Genomic DNA, 15564 nt, shown 5'->3' on the forward strand with positions numbered 1-15564 from the left:
TTCGCACTCCAGCTTCGGTTGCACCGCTGGCCAGGATGTTGTGGCTTCCATGCTGTGCAGTAGTGTATGCATCTGCCTTTACTACAAAAAGAAGGTGAAGCAAATGCAGGGATATACACTCAGACATGCCATCGTCTGCAACGTATAGATTAGGCCCCTGCAGGAAAAGGCACAAGAAAGAAAGAGAGGGATATAGGACTTGCTGGAACTTTGATCTCACTATAAAAGAGTGTTGTACTTCTTGTTAATGTATGATTCTGCTAAGCAGATGCAGTGTGGTAAGGTGAGACCAGATATGCATGAAATCTATTTCATATATATCAGAAGAAAATTTAAAAGCATATACACTTAACAAAAAGGCTATTCTGATATGTGTATGACTGAAGAAAAATGATTATCAAAACGCAACTACATGATGCAAGAGCCTTGCTAATCTCTAAAGGCAAAACTCTATCTCAGAAAATGACCCATTTTCAAAACCACTGCTTGCATAAGAGACGTCCCGGTCTCAAGAAAGCTATTGTGCCCTTGTTTTCCCGTTGGCATATGACTGGGGAAGCTGGTGTGTGCTTTTAATATGGCAGCAGCATATTTTCGATCAGTTTGAAGATGCACAGGCTGAAACCCATGTAAACAGCAGTGGCCTCGGTTGCTAGCTTGTGCTCAGAAAAGGCGCCTGCTCATTCCAGGACATCAACAACCAAACTGGAGTTTCAGTGCCATGGTACCCTTTCTAGGCAGGCCCAGGGTTCCTAGAGAACTGTTTATTCCAATTCGGCCACATTATTAAGACACGGTTTAATGGCAGGTGGCTCTGCTCTCCACAGCAGCTCTGACAGAACTGACAGCAAATTCCACAGGGAGAGTAATTGCTTTGGCTTTTGCAAATTTAGGTTAGTCATAATAACGTGCTTGAGAGTGACTAGTACGTGCCAGATTGGACTTGGCTGCGTCCCCCCCCCCACCCAGTCTGTGATTCCTTCTTTTATAGGTTAGGGGGAGCAGCACTGCCTGGCTAGTGTGAGTGTGTCTCAAGCTCCCATCTCTTCTGTTTCCCTTTCAACCCCTTGTCTTGCGCCACAAATCAGCCCTCTTCACTGGTTTCCATGCGGGAGTTGCTTTGGCACTGCATACCTTCACCAAGGTCAGCGGGGGACAGTCCCAGGCCATGAGGGCCTCTTCCCCACCCCCTGGTCAGCCGCACAGGCCTCTGCAGGAGGCATTGGGGGCCTCTGCTTCCAGTCTCCCTCCCACTTCCAAGCAAGTCTGCATTGCTCCAACTTTCCACAGGCAGGCAGGCAGGCAGGTGGGCCAACTCCACCATGGTCCTTGGTCCTCGGGTTGGGGCTGGGCATCTTGTTGCCCAGAGAATGCAGTGCTCTGCCCAGGGCTGCCAAACCTCCCAGTATGAGTCCACATTGCCCTCTGCCCTGCGCATTCATGTTGCCTCCGGAACGGGCAACATCCACAAGTGCAGCAAGCCAGGAGAGCGGCTCTCGCATTCTCCTCTTTCTGCCCCTCCAGCCCTCTTACCTGTGATGAGCAGGAGGGCTTGGGGCTCCTCTGTGGCTCCTCCATAGCCAGCCCACCGCCAAAGCCAAAGCCAGACAAGACTGAGAACCCTCGCTGAGAGGGTAAGAAAAGGAGAAGCATGGACTGCCACGCCTGAGCTGACTGGCAGCCAGCAGAACTCCTAGGGATTGCAGTGGAGAGTGCTGTGCTGTGCTTTGCTTTGCTTTGCTTTGCTTTGTTGTCCATACCGCCCAACGGGCAAAGCTCTGTGAGAGGTTAGCCAGAATATATACAATATAGTGCAATATAAAAGTATAATAAAACACAACAACATCACAGTGCAATACCAAAGTTAAAACAGTGTTTTGAACTTGAGCAGTTACAAGCAATTCGGACCTCTCTCTCCTGAAGCAGCACATCCCAAACAGCCTTGCTCTAGGGGTTGGGAGCAGGTGGAATGGCACATCCCTGATGGGGCAGCATCTCTCCTCTGAAGCACAGCCTCTCAAATTGCAGCTCCAGAGCACTGCTGAAAATCTTCTGAGCCTGGACGCTGACACTTCCGTTTCCTGGCTGAAATGGGCCCAAAAGAGTGTCCCCAACTTTGCTACCCCTTTCGCTCACTGCAACGCTGGCAAGGCACTCTCTCCCAGCTTAAGTCATGATAAATGCCAGTTTATTGTTAGGAGGTTATGAGCTTCAGTTGCCAGATGGATTAGGCATAGTTTCTCTTCTTTCTTAAATATTTGTCACTGTGCAAAGAGTCACAATGCACCTAGCATGATCTGGAGCAACTCCTCCCTCTAAAGCCTCTGTGGGCAAGTGCTATGTCACAACAATGGAGCTGGGCAGCTGGCTATGAGAGACAGAGTCTTCTCAGTTGTGGCCCCCCCAGTGTATGGAATATGCCTTCCGCATCATGCAAAGATGGTGAACATGGCTGTGCTCATGCCCTGCCTGTGGGATCGTGTGGCCATTTGTGGTCTAGATGCACCCTTGCTCTGATCATTTGGCCTTATACCGTTGCTCTAAGGTGCTGAACATCTCCTTCTCTCAGATGCTACATGAATTAAGTATTCTCCAGAACTTGCTCTGGGTCCAGACAAAAAGTTCATTCTGCCCCTGAGAAGTCCTTTTGCTCACTTTCATTGGAGATGTGCAGGACAATCCTATGCACATTTACTTAGCATTAAAATTGAATGGCAATTTAATTTTTGAGGGTTATTTTAACTTCAGTTTCTGGACAGCTTAGGTACATTTTCCTTCCTGCCTCTTAAACATTTTGTCAATTGAAGTATGTTCACTGGGCATATTCTCCTGTAAGGGCACAATCCTATGCAAGTATAGACAGAAAAAAGCTTTGTCTGAATTTGTGTAGCCTTGCTGTGATCCTAAGTGTCTTTAAGATCACATCTGTAGGTCTTGGTGAAGAAACTAATCCTTGCTGTGGCTTCTTCTTTTGGTTTTTCTTTGCCTTGTATTCCTATCATAATACATGAACAGGGCCTTGGGTTGTATCTTTTGTTTAAGGTAAATCACATGCAGCCAGAAAAAAAGCACAGGGGCGTTGCAGGCATTCTGTGCATTTAGTCATTTTGGTCTCATGAGAAGGGGGAGAGGGCAGCGATTTTAGGGTACAGGCCCAGAGTAACAGACTGTCCTGTTACCACTGCCTTGGATGCCCCTACCTCAAATTCAGCATATCTTTGCCTCTTCTTGACTGCACTGCACACCGTGTAGCTTTTGAGCTAGTTCAACAGAAAAATCCCCTCTTCCCAGAGAAACATGGCGCGACAGGGCCATGTCTTTGCATGCTCACGCACATGTGGACCTGTGCACACGTGCGCATTAAGATCTTTCACAGAGGATCCTCAGAAACTCCATGACAGTTCCTTTGGGAGGAGCCATTTCATATGAATTCAAGATCTACATGACTTTGTCTGGAATATTCACACAGCCACACAGCCTCTCATTCACAGTTGGCATCCTGTCAGGGTTTGCGTGCAACCCCGCAACCTCTCCCCGCTCCCTCGCTAGCCCTCCTGCCACCTTCACCCTGAAAAAGCAAGACGCAGGCTTCAGGCTGCCAACTTCTGACCGACAGCTGCTCCGTGGGAAGACACAAGCAGGCTTCTCCAGCTTCTCCCACCGCCAGAGTTATCCAAAAACAGGAATCCTCTGCAAAACAAGGGGCACTTTGGACAGCTGCCATTTCTTCTGCAGAGCGGTATTTTTCTTGCTTCCACGGATGGGGGGTTCTGAAAGGGAAAACGTCCGTGTGCGCGTGTGTTAAGGATATTTGACAGTCCTACCATCCTGCGACCACCTCTTCCTCCGGAGGCAGACTGCCAGTGCCCCGTGCCCCACAGCAGGCCACCGAAATACTGCTGCGGCAGCAACCGCAGTGGGAGGAGACCACCTGCCAGAGAAGAGCCGCAATTCTGTAAAGCGACGGAAAGCCCTTGACAACAGCAGGTGCATTAAACGGCCTTTACCTGACGAGCATATCCACCTTCTTGTTGCTTGGGCACAAAGCACATATGAACTTACCTCTGTGTTCCCCTTTGGCGGAATTATCAGCGGGCGCCCTTCCTTCTTGAAAACTGCCATGATCTTACCTCACCGGTTTGGAGCTGGACTCATCCTCCTGCTGCATGTTTGGCTTCTCCGATCAGTACTGCAACCACTTGGGGTTTTGATGTCACAGATGCTGTCGCATTTCTTTGTCTGCATTTATTTCATTATTTACAGGCTGCCTTTCTGAGTTCAGAGGTGCCTCGCAACTTATTGAACCAAAATATATTAAAAGCACGATATGAAACACAGCACTTCTAAACATGTAATAAGATCAGCAAACACAGTATTGGCTGAATAAAATGGTCCTAGGGCAAATTGCATTCCTGATGGCCACCTCTGAATGCTTAAAAAGGTGGAATGGCCTGCCAGGAGAGATGCCTCAGCCACCCTAGACTGCTACCTTCAAGAGGGAGCTAAAGACGAATCTCTTCCAACAGACCTTCCCAGACCAGTTTTATTTAATACGTTGTTCTTAATCTAAAGTTGAATTGCTATTGGTTTAAAATTGTTGCAAACTTCCCAGAGTCTATGGAATGCGCTCCCCAGAGAGGCTTGCCTGGCACCGAGCCTGTATTCTTTTCCGCCGCAGGTTAAAACCTTTTTATTTAAACGTCATTTTAAAACTTAGTCGTTTTAATAGTTTAACAGTCGTCTTGATTTATTTTATTGGTTATATATTATTTTACTGTATTGTTTTATTGATTGCTTTTATTGACTATTGGTTTTAACATTGTAAGCTGTCCTGAGATGATTGTCGTAAAGGATGGCATATAAATGTTTTAAATAAATAAATGGGAACGGGGTGGTATATAAAATCATTAATAAGACTAATAATAAAAAAGAAGAGTGGTGACTGACTAACTCTCTTCTTGCTTCAGGGGGCACCTACTTTCCATATGGCCTTGATTGCTGAGGAGCCCCAGATATCTGCCATGGGACCCCTACATGTTCCAGAGAATTCTGGGAAATGTACTAGGGCATGCATAGACTCTTTTCACCCAAGGCACCAGCAAAACCTGTTGGGCCTCCGTTTTGGTCTGCACTAACTGTGCTTGTTGTGTAGATCATTTCCAGCACTCTTTGATAGCTGAGCATTGCAGGGGATGATTGGTCATGCCCTGCCTGTCATTAATTAACTTCTCATAATGAAAGCCTGGATAAGCTTCAGAGGAACCCCAGAGTTCTCCAGAATACACTTGCTCTAACGCAGTCACTGTATTAAATCCACACAGTCAGCTGAGTATGCTTGAAGTATCAGGTTTCAGGGCATTTACATTTGCCAAAGCCAACTCGTTAAGCAGCACATGACTAATAACTTATTAGCACATTCTCCCAGAACAGTATGCTAATGATCATCTTTGAAAATCAATGGAAGAGTAAAGCAGGATATATTTAAAGCTAGAATGAACTGATCTCTCCATTTGCATTCTGAATGGGAGCATTGTTCCATCTGCTTACGGAAAAGCAAGTTTTGGACCACCCCAGACTGTTTCGGCACCATTTCTCGGTATGTTTAGTGCTTTGCCACATAGGAATCTGTCCCTGGGTATTTTACACCACTCTTACACAAGTATCCGTTGTTGCTTTTGGTCTGGATTGTCAAACCTCATTCTCTCTGAGGGTCCCATTCAATTTTGGGGATGCTCACTGGAGCTCCTCCCAGTGGTGGGACAGACCAAAGGCCGATGGGGTGGGAGCAAGAAGCCACAGGGCTGGGTCTAACATACCAGCTTATTTTAGCTTAAAGTTCCTACTGCTAGTGCTAATGCCTTAAAGCAGAATGTCAGCCTTTTAGAATGGAAGGAAACGACAACAGCCCGGAAAGCACCAAATAATTAATGCCTGGGGAGGGTACTGGGTAGGAGGAAGGGACCACAGCCATCTTGGGAGCCCTAAAATGCTGCATTGGAACCCCAACTTTGGCCCCTGCACCTGAGGTTCAGGAAATAAACCTGGATAAGCCAAGACCAGGAAACATTCTTGTGCTGCATCAGATTTGATTGAATAGCAAGTGCCATCGCCAGTGGGTCATGGGCTCTTCCACTGGCAGGGAAGCAGACGCTGGAGAACTGGTGGATACATGCTTCCGAATGCCTGTCGCCAGCCAGAGCCATACATCGTCTTAGCGTGTGCGGCAATGAAACGTCTTATGTGAAGCCCCGTCAGGTGAACTAATCAACGGGTTGCCGAACTTTTTAAAAATTATGTTTTACTATGATTTCAGTCCGCAGATTAAAAACACACACCCATCCCAAGCATTACCACGGAGACATTCTAATATGGCCCACAGATGCTTTCGAAACAAAAATTGCTTCAATGGGAGCCAACAGAATTTTAAAGTGGCTAGCTCAACCAGAGAAGAAATAATTCAGAACATATCATGCTACTAATCCCCAAAACAAAACAGAATAAAATTACAGCCAGTAGAACAAGAGATGATACAATTCAGAACATGTCATTCTGCAAAGCACGTTTAACTCTTCCCAGACCAGAAGCTCTTAAAGGAGCTCAACAGTTGCCTCGTGCCCTTCATCTGTGAACACCCAGCCTTCCATGGGCCGTTGATGCTGTGATGGAATCATATGCCCGTAACTATAGACTGCAGTCACAAGTGGCATTTGGCATAGGTTTCATTTCTGAATGCGATGGTATCTTACGGTTTGGGGGACTACCAACGACATTTTCTGTTTTTCTTTCTTTTTGAGCCAGCTGCCAGAAAAGCAAGGGTAACTTGATACACCAGCCAGCCAGGGCTGGGTCCTGGGCAGGGTCTGACGTGAGTCAGAAGATGGGAAGCAGGAGTCTGGCATGAAGAGCAATCAGAATCGGAGGACAAGCCAGGAAGCAGGACAGGTAATGGGCTGAAAAGCAAGCTGGATTGGTGCAAACCAGGACCAAGATGGAAGCGGAGGCCAGACCTTGTTGCAGAAGCCAGGAGCCGTCTGGGAGCCGGGAAATGATATGTAGATCCTAGTGCTCCCCTCAACCCCCCTCATCCATATTCAGTGCCTAAAAACATACATTTTGGTGTGCATTCGGTACTTATAAAATATAATGCTCCATAACTGTTTTAATGCAGGTTCTACATCTTAAGCCTTTTAAGACAACATCACCTGCTGTTTCTCTTCCGGACTCTTGTGCTTTGCTTTGTCACTCCACTTTAATTCCCAGGGTCTTTTCCCTATCATCTTAGCTTCAAATGCAGTCTCGTCCACCCACAACACAAATCCTGCGGCAGGCGGGTACGTCTGTGGGGAAGCAAAGCGCCCGGAGTGCCAAGTCGGCCAGTTCCCTCTGTAATTGAATCTTCAAACCCTCCCTGACAAAAGGAGACAAGAGTTAAAAACAGAACGCTGGTTCAGGTGCAGATACAGCAGCTTAGTTAAAAATGAATTCTCCTGGGGGAAAGGCTCTGGCTGAGCCTCTCCCCAGTCCTGATAGCTGGTGTGTTCAAGGCTGTGCAGGAAAACGTGGCTGCAGAAGTGCCCTCCCCTCCGGCCCACACGTGGCTTGGCTCAGCTCAGCTCAGCTCAGCTCAGCTCGAAGGGGCTTCTGCCCCACAGTGGCCATCCCTGTCCCCCACCTCCTCTGCACAGAGTTGTCCGGCTCAGCTGTGGCCACGAGTTCCCCCAGAGGCCCCAGGGGAGAGTGGGGAGAATGCCCCAGTGATTGGGGCACACAGGTAGCATAGTTCTGGGGCGGGGGTGGCTGGGGGGTGTCGCCTCCAGGTTTCCGAGGGCCCTTGGATGGGACCCCTGGAGGGGCCCCTCCTGGGTGAGTCTGTGCACTCACTGCTATTTTCATCAGCTGCTCTTGCCCCCCTTCTCCTTCATCAATACTGTTAATAGTGGCCTGTTTGGCAGGCATCCAGCCAGTGGGCCAGTTGACAGAGGCATTAATGGTTTGTCTGTCTCTTCATTTTGTTTGTTTCATATCTATACCACCCAACAACCGAAGCTCTCAAGCTGCAGCTTCTGAATGGTCTTCAAGGGCAGCTCTACGCGCAGCTCCTCAGTCATCTAACTTGGAGGTGGGCAGAGCATAGACTCCTGAAGCCAGTCATCCCTGTCCAGAGAGTGGCACAGCTGTGCCCCCAGGAGAAGCTGGTAGAAGGCACTCCAAGCCACTGAGGCTGCCTGATCCTCGAGTGACAAAGGTGGAGCAAGGAACAGCCCCAAGCTGTCAACCTGCTCCTTTAGTGGGCAGGCAACTCCATCCAGAACAGGGTGGGCACCCTTCATCTGGTCCGAAGAACCACCCACTAACAGCATCTCAATCTGGGCTGAGCTTCAGTGTGTTAGCCTTCATTCAGTCCATTGCCATGTCCAGATGCCAGTTTAGCACATCCACAGACTCACCTGATGAGGGTGCAAAGGAGAGCTAGAGCTGCATGCCATCAGCATACAGATGGTCGCATGCTCCAAAACTCCAGATGACCCTACTCAGCCATTTCCTGCAATGCTTTATAGCATGAGGGTCGAAACCAACCCCTGGGGAACCCTATACTGCGGAATGCATGGGGCTGAGCAATAGTCCCCATGCACCACCCTCTGGAGCTGACCTCCAAGCAAAAGCAGAATCACTGCAATGCAGCCCCACCCACTCCGAGCTCAGTCAGTCACCCCAGAAAGACACCCTGGCAAATGGTATTGAAAGGCACTGAGAGGCCCAGGAGTATCAACAGGGTTGCTCTCTGCCCCCCCCCCCCAGCAACATTGGCCATCATACAACGTGGCCAAATCTGTGCCTGTTCCTCCTTCCCTCTCAACACCACCGTTTTCTGGTCCAGAGCAAGAGGCCGTGAGCAAGAAAGCTGCAATGGCGCAGAGGAGGAGCAAGTCAGGGGGCTTTTGTCGGTGGCCCCTTGTGTGTGGCAGGTCCTCAGCCAGTGCTGAGCCACACCTGCCTTGGACACCAGCTTTGGGATCTGTCTGGGAAGGAAAGACAGAGGGGGTCTCCGAGGACTAGCTGGAGAAGCTTGTTGGTCCACAGCATTCCCTTTTCTAACGCAGGAGATCCCCAGGAGGCGTGGAAAATATGCGGGTGGAAAGGAAGATGTGAGTACACAGCAGCTCAGAGTGGGGGAGCCACAGAGACCCCAAGACTCTCTATGAAACTTCCATAACCATAATACAAGGCAGCATATACCAGGAGCCATGTGCTATTTTGTCAGCATGGGCTTTGGACCCTTGTGACATGAGATATGTGCCTCTTACATACCCCCAAGTGGTGACAACCACCTTCCAGGCAGTGCAAGCATTGCTCTGTCTGCACAATGCAAGCGTGAGTTAAAAGCAGAGAGAAGGGCTTGAATTTTGCTGGTGGCATTTATGTGCCCCTTTCTTGGTGGCAAGAGGAAAGTACTATTGTCCCTCAGCTGCATTCGCACATTCCCATCATCAACAACAAGCATGGCCATGTGAGCCAGTCTTTTGCAAACCTTTTGGAAGAGCCTTCTATGGAGTCAGCCTATGGGTCCACATAGCTCCACGGAATCGCCATGGACTGGCAACAGCTTCCTGGGATTTCCGGCAGGAGGTTTTCCTGCTTGACCTCAAGATCCTGCAGGTCGCACCTGGGCCCTTGCAAGGAGCCTGCGGAGCATGCGCTCTGCCACTGTGCTAGAACCTTTCTCCTACGAACAATGCAAACAAACCTTCAACGGAGGGCCATATAAAGCTGTGTGAACAGGGGCATGAATTGGCCTCTCCGCATCTTAAAATGAATGGGCCAAGCAATTTTAACACTGAAAGGGGAGCTCAGCATATACACATTGAACCAATATAACCGAATCAAGTTTCTGGGGAGGGCTTAAATGTATAGATCCTAGCAGGAAAAAAATAGCTAACATAATATGCTAAATTGTAACCATGTGCCTGTCTAGCCATAGTCAATAAAGCACTTTACCATGTTTAACACATCCACTTATGTTTAACATCACTTCAACATCAGGCAAGGGAGTAATCCCATACATTTCGATGGGACTCATCATATGGTTCTAATTATGTCATTAAGATCTTGCCGAGAGGGGATGCAGTAAAAGCCTTACAGTATGAAGCTCTGACGAGTGAGTACCTCTTCAAACATCAATGTACACATTCTCCTTGCACGGCAGTTCTATGCATGTCTACTCAGTAAGTCCCATTCAGTTCACTGGGGTCAACATTCAGGTAAGTATATATAGGATTACATCCTTAATGAAAAATGGGAGCGGGAGGGGAATTCAATAATGTGCATGTCTTATTTTGCCAATCTGCCTTGCGATTCTTGAAAAATTGCTTTAACTTTTTCATTTGCTAAGAATGGATTAATTCCAAACAATTATTTTATATAACTCCATTTGCCTCTTTCTTTCAGTATCAGAACTTCAATGCTCAAAAGTGTATTTCAAGGAAAAACGTATCCTGTAAGCTTAGGAAATGGCTTCTTTTTAAAAAATTCAAAGCCAGAAAGTATGTAACTGGGTACCTTTCTTTGAATCTTCTGTGTGGATAAGAATGTACAAAGGGCTTTGCAAAGCTTTGAAAATCTGCAGATGAGGAATGCACAAATCTATTAGTTTTGCTTTCTCTTACATCCACTTTTTAAAATGTCAGTTTCTTTCCATCCTGTGTATTATTGAAATAATTTGTAGACCACCTTTAAGGATATGACCTTTTATGAAGAAATGGGTGAATTTCTGATAAGTTGATACAGCAACATCTTTATCAATATGTGCTTACAAAGCATATATATGAACCAAATCCACCCATATCTATTACAGACTGTCATACACAGATCTGGATCTTGCCTTTTCTTAGACAGCAACAACACACTTTCGATTATTTTACAAGGACACCTAATCTACGTGTTCACCACAGAGAAACCCACGGCACAGAGAGGAGAGAAATGTGGCCTTCAAGTTGTTGAATCAATCACAAATCCCTTAACTCCCCATCATTAGGCTTACCAGATGCTAAGGGTGTTGCAGAGCATCAACATCTGGAGGGCCACATGTTCCCCAGTCCTACGATAGCAATTTACAAGATGCTTAAATTTGGTCCACTTGAGCATTTTTCTCTTCTTCCTCTGGACTTGGGGTGAATTTGCACAACCAGTTGTGTGGGGGAGGAGTTTGTTTTTGTTAATCCAGCTTGAGTTTTTGCCATCAGTGTGAATTTGTCGAGCAGATTTATCACACCCTCAGATTATGCATGAAATATATTAATTGCTCTTATCAACCTAGCACTGAAGGAAAATGTTCTATTTTGCTCTGAGATCTACTGTGGCGACACTTGTAGAACGTGTGGGCAATACAAATGCGTGCCCAGGTTGCTCCTAGCCACTCTGAAGGGGTGCACATGGAACTGGATGAGGCAGTGGGGTGCAGAAATGGCTTCCTCTGAAGCAGGGGTGTTAACACACTTCCAGTCCAAATGTAGAATTCGAGTTTGGAGATGCTGCCGGGGTGGCATGCCAGTGGTAGGAAGGGCAAAAGGGCGAAATATCGGCCTGTTTTAGCTTAAAGATCCTACTGCCAATAACTAAGTCTTAGATGGGGCATTTCAGCCTTTTAGAACAATTCTAGCTGCACTGAAACTGGGGAAGCCCCAGATGACTGGCGGTTGGTAGAAATGGCTGGGGCCAGGGGACAAGGGCGTGACTATTCTGGGGAACCCAGGAAGGCCAGACTTGACAGCTTTGAAGAACCATTGCAAGATGATAAGAAATATTTCCAGAACGCTTATGCCCCTCTCAGCACTATTCATCCCTGCAAAGGGAGAATAACAAACAAGCCCAAGTCTGAACTCACCACAACATCTCAAAGACACACGGTTCACCTAGTTAGGATGTTTCAAGAATCCCAACTCCCAACTCATCATATTTTGGCAGCCATACTCGCTGAGATGCAGGGTGCCCAAGCTGTTGCAACGTGTCGGGCATCCCACGGTAGGAAAACGGCCCATGGAATTCAGGGGGCACAAGCCTGCTTTGAAGTGCAACAGAAAATGGGATTGAGATACAGAAGACTCCGACTGCAGATTTTCCATCATTGGATAGTTATGTCTCTATTATTGTTGGTCAGTGGAATTCCCTGTGGCAGGAGAGGTTGGGGCTGCAATTCCGCAGTATTTCAGGAAGGAGCCTTGAGTAGCCCTCCCAGGAGATGCCAGGCTTGGGTCTGGGGGCCCTTTGTGCGCACCTGGGCACGGGCTGTGCCACAGAGCCAGGCCTTTCCCCAGTATAACTCCTGCCGCTGCACTATCAATGAACACAAGAGCTTCTTCAGTGATGGCATCCTGGCTGTGGAAAGAGAAATTCACCAAGCACCTACAGTGGGGTCTTATTCTGCATTTCAGTTCATTTCTATACCACCCAATAACCAAAGCTCTCTGGACGGTTTGCTTTTTAGCACCAGATGACAACCTTTTTATTTCCCCAGGCTTGTGCTTTTAGAACACAAGTAGGAACTGCTGGTCTTTACTCTGGCTTAATTTCACTTTGCACTACTATTTATTTCATTTCTATGCAATATCCAACATTCTGTGGACAGTTCACAACAATTCATAAAAAACAGAATTAAAACAGCATAGCATTTCAATTTGCAAAAATTAAAGCAGAATCTAAAACAATTCGAGCAGCTACTACAGTTTTTAGTTCAATAGACTAGGGCAAATACTCCTCATATTCCACTAAATGCCACTGAATGCCTAAGAAAAGAGGACTGTCCCAAAACCTGGTGCCTAAAGGTTAACTGAGTTGGTACTAGGTGGGCCTCAGTGGGAAGATCATTCCATAATGATTTTAAGCTATTTTATCATGTATTTTTGGTGTTTAATTTTGTGAACCACCCAGAGAACTTTGGCTATTTGGTAGCATGAAATGTGATAATCATATGAAATATTTTATATTGCATTATTATATCATATAAATAAAATGATGCAAAGATAAGCACAAAGACACCCCCAAAGTGCTACCTGGTTTTTCTTTTCAGCAGCTGTGATCCTTGATACATGGTTGAAAGCACTGCTGAATCAGCACTTTGATGATTCCAAAGAATCCTAGTCTGTGCTCCCCCCCTCGCCCGCTCCCGAAACTAGAGGATGCTCACAAAAGTGCTTTGCCCCTTTTCCAGCCCTGCAATGTCCCCTTCATGCATCATCACCTCCTGCAATCCGGCCTCCTTTGCCCCACCGGTCAAGCCCATTCTTGATGCAGAATGAGTTTCTGTTAATGTTAATGCACCTTCTGGGAAATCTTGATAATGAATGGCCTTCTGAAATAAAATATCATTAAAAATAATACTGAGCATGTTAACATCAATTCACAGGTTGAAGCTAAAAAGTCTGAACTGGATGGAGCAGGGGGTACCCAAGAACATTCAGCGCAGTAGGCTTTATCCTGCCATGTCTGGATCCCCTTCACATCCTTACCTCCTGCCCTGTTAACACTCGTGACCCCACTTTTCTCTCCTTGTCCATCCAGCCATCCAACCTCACCCTCACCCTCCTAATTTCACATAATAATAACTGGGAAAGAGTCTTCAGAAATGTCACTCTCTATACTCAGAATCACTAATTTACAGTGGAGTCCTATTCATATTTAGCCATAAGTAAGTCCCAGTGGGACTTATTTCTTAGTAGATGTGCTTGCTGAGACTGCAGCTTCAGACTGGAAATTACCATACAGGAGATTTTTCAGTCTCGTGGAACGCAGATAAGAATATTGCAGATTCATGGAATGTAAACCAAGCTTTCGTTAAGGTCACTTGGAAAAAATGATGGACCCCCACCTCTGATTTCATGCATGCCCTATACAAACTGTTTAACAAACCCATATCAGTATGTTTTGGGTTTTTTTTTTTTTTTTTACAGCTGATGAATTAATCTAGGCTATTTCTGTAGCCACACATATGAATCATTCAACTCTTACTTACTTGCTGGTTGCTTACCCCTCTTCAACTACTGTTGTGTGATAGAGAGGGCAAGTTCACACCACCTGAGAAGCCATGGTGAAATCTTAACATTGTGGATCTGTTGTGTTCTCTGAACCTAGTTCCAATGGTAGGATTTGTTTTCTGAAACCACAAAAAATAATAAGTTTTCCAAACTTCTCTCCAGTTCCTCCAGTTGTCTGGGCCCAGGATTGCCGTTTTACCATTGTTGGTATGGTAACACCACAGAGTTCCCTGGCAAGAGTGGCTGTGAAAGTGGCCATGTCTACCCCTTGATCAATACTGCCCTCAGCACTCTAGCAACAGACACATCCTTGTTCAGTTTCTTTCTATTGGCCAAGTGATATGTCCATTTCCCTGCTTGCTTTTGAAAACAGAAAAATAGCATAAAAATCCACAGAGGAAGAACGGGAGAAAAACAGCAGAACTGTTGATTTACATTTAATAAAAGTCTCTGTGGGGACTGGAGTGGCTGGGAGGCACCACAGTCAGGCAGGTACACTCAGGAGAGGGGAGAAACGAACCCACCTGGGGACCACAGTGGACCAATCAGGAGGAGGTTACTGCAGTCAGAGCTTTCTCTCCGGCAGGACGCCAGGCTGCACGGTGAGGCTGGGAGGACAGAACGAGGAGCACAGAAGCAACACTGCCCAGGTAACCATTGTCTGATCAATAAGTTTGGGCAAAAATCTGCTCCTCCATGGAAACAGCATTGGGTTGTTTTCCATGTCATATGAAACCAGCCAGAGAGTGTGTGTTAAGCTCGGGATGGGGGAGGGATGTGTTCAGTTCTCAGTTTAATGCAAACACACGTAGCTTCACACTGTTGCACCAACACGCAAGCTGAAGCTCAGTCAACCTCAACAACTCACACTTCATCATATTTCGCAATGGAGTTTTCCAATGAAGGCGGAAATAATATTTAACAACACATTATATTACAACAATTGCTTGCAGACATTGTGCATATTAGGTAAATGTATTGGGAGAAATGTGAGCAAAAATATATGTGCTTTTTCATGTTCCTATTTTTTGTAACTCCTAAAATTGTCAATGAACTGAACAAGAAACAGAGAAGATTGAGGAAAAAAGTGGAAAGCTGAGAGAAACTGATATTGGCAGGTTTATCTATCCTTACGTAATGCTATGCTGAGCTGTAATTAAATGACCTTATGAATGCTTTACACATGGCTAGGTGAAGGCACAGGAAACCCTGCAGCAGAGTGCAGAACCGAGCCCAGTGCTCCAAGCCGAATATCCTAGCAACACGGCAACTGCTTATGTGCTTGTGCCAAGGATGGTGCTTGAGGGCAGCCAGCCAATCAGAGTTTTTGGGGTCCAAACCTGAGGACTGTCCCCATGGGCACCAACTGGCACAAGCTTGGCAGATTCTCATCTATGACAGTAGCAAGGGGAATGCTAGTCCACAGCAAGATTTGGTTATATTAACCCTCCTGATGACTGAGGGGGAATGAATTAGCATTTGAGCCTCCCCAGGGGCAGCTGAGTTTCCCTTTTGCCCAACAAGAGCAGGTTGGCCC

Source organism: Varanus komodoensis, unplaced genomic scaffold (assembly GCF_004798865.1).
Source record: "Varanus komodoensis strain SLA01 unplaced genomic scaffold, ASM479886v1 scaffold11, whole genome shotgun sequence".
Taxonomy (NCBI): Eukaryota; Metazoa; Chordata; class Lepidosauria; order Squamata; family Varanidae; genus Varanus; species Varanus komodoensis.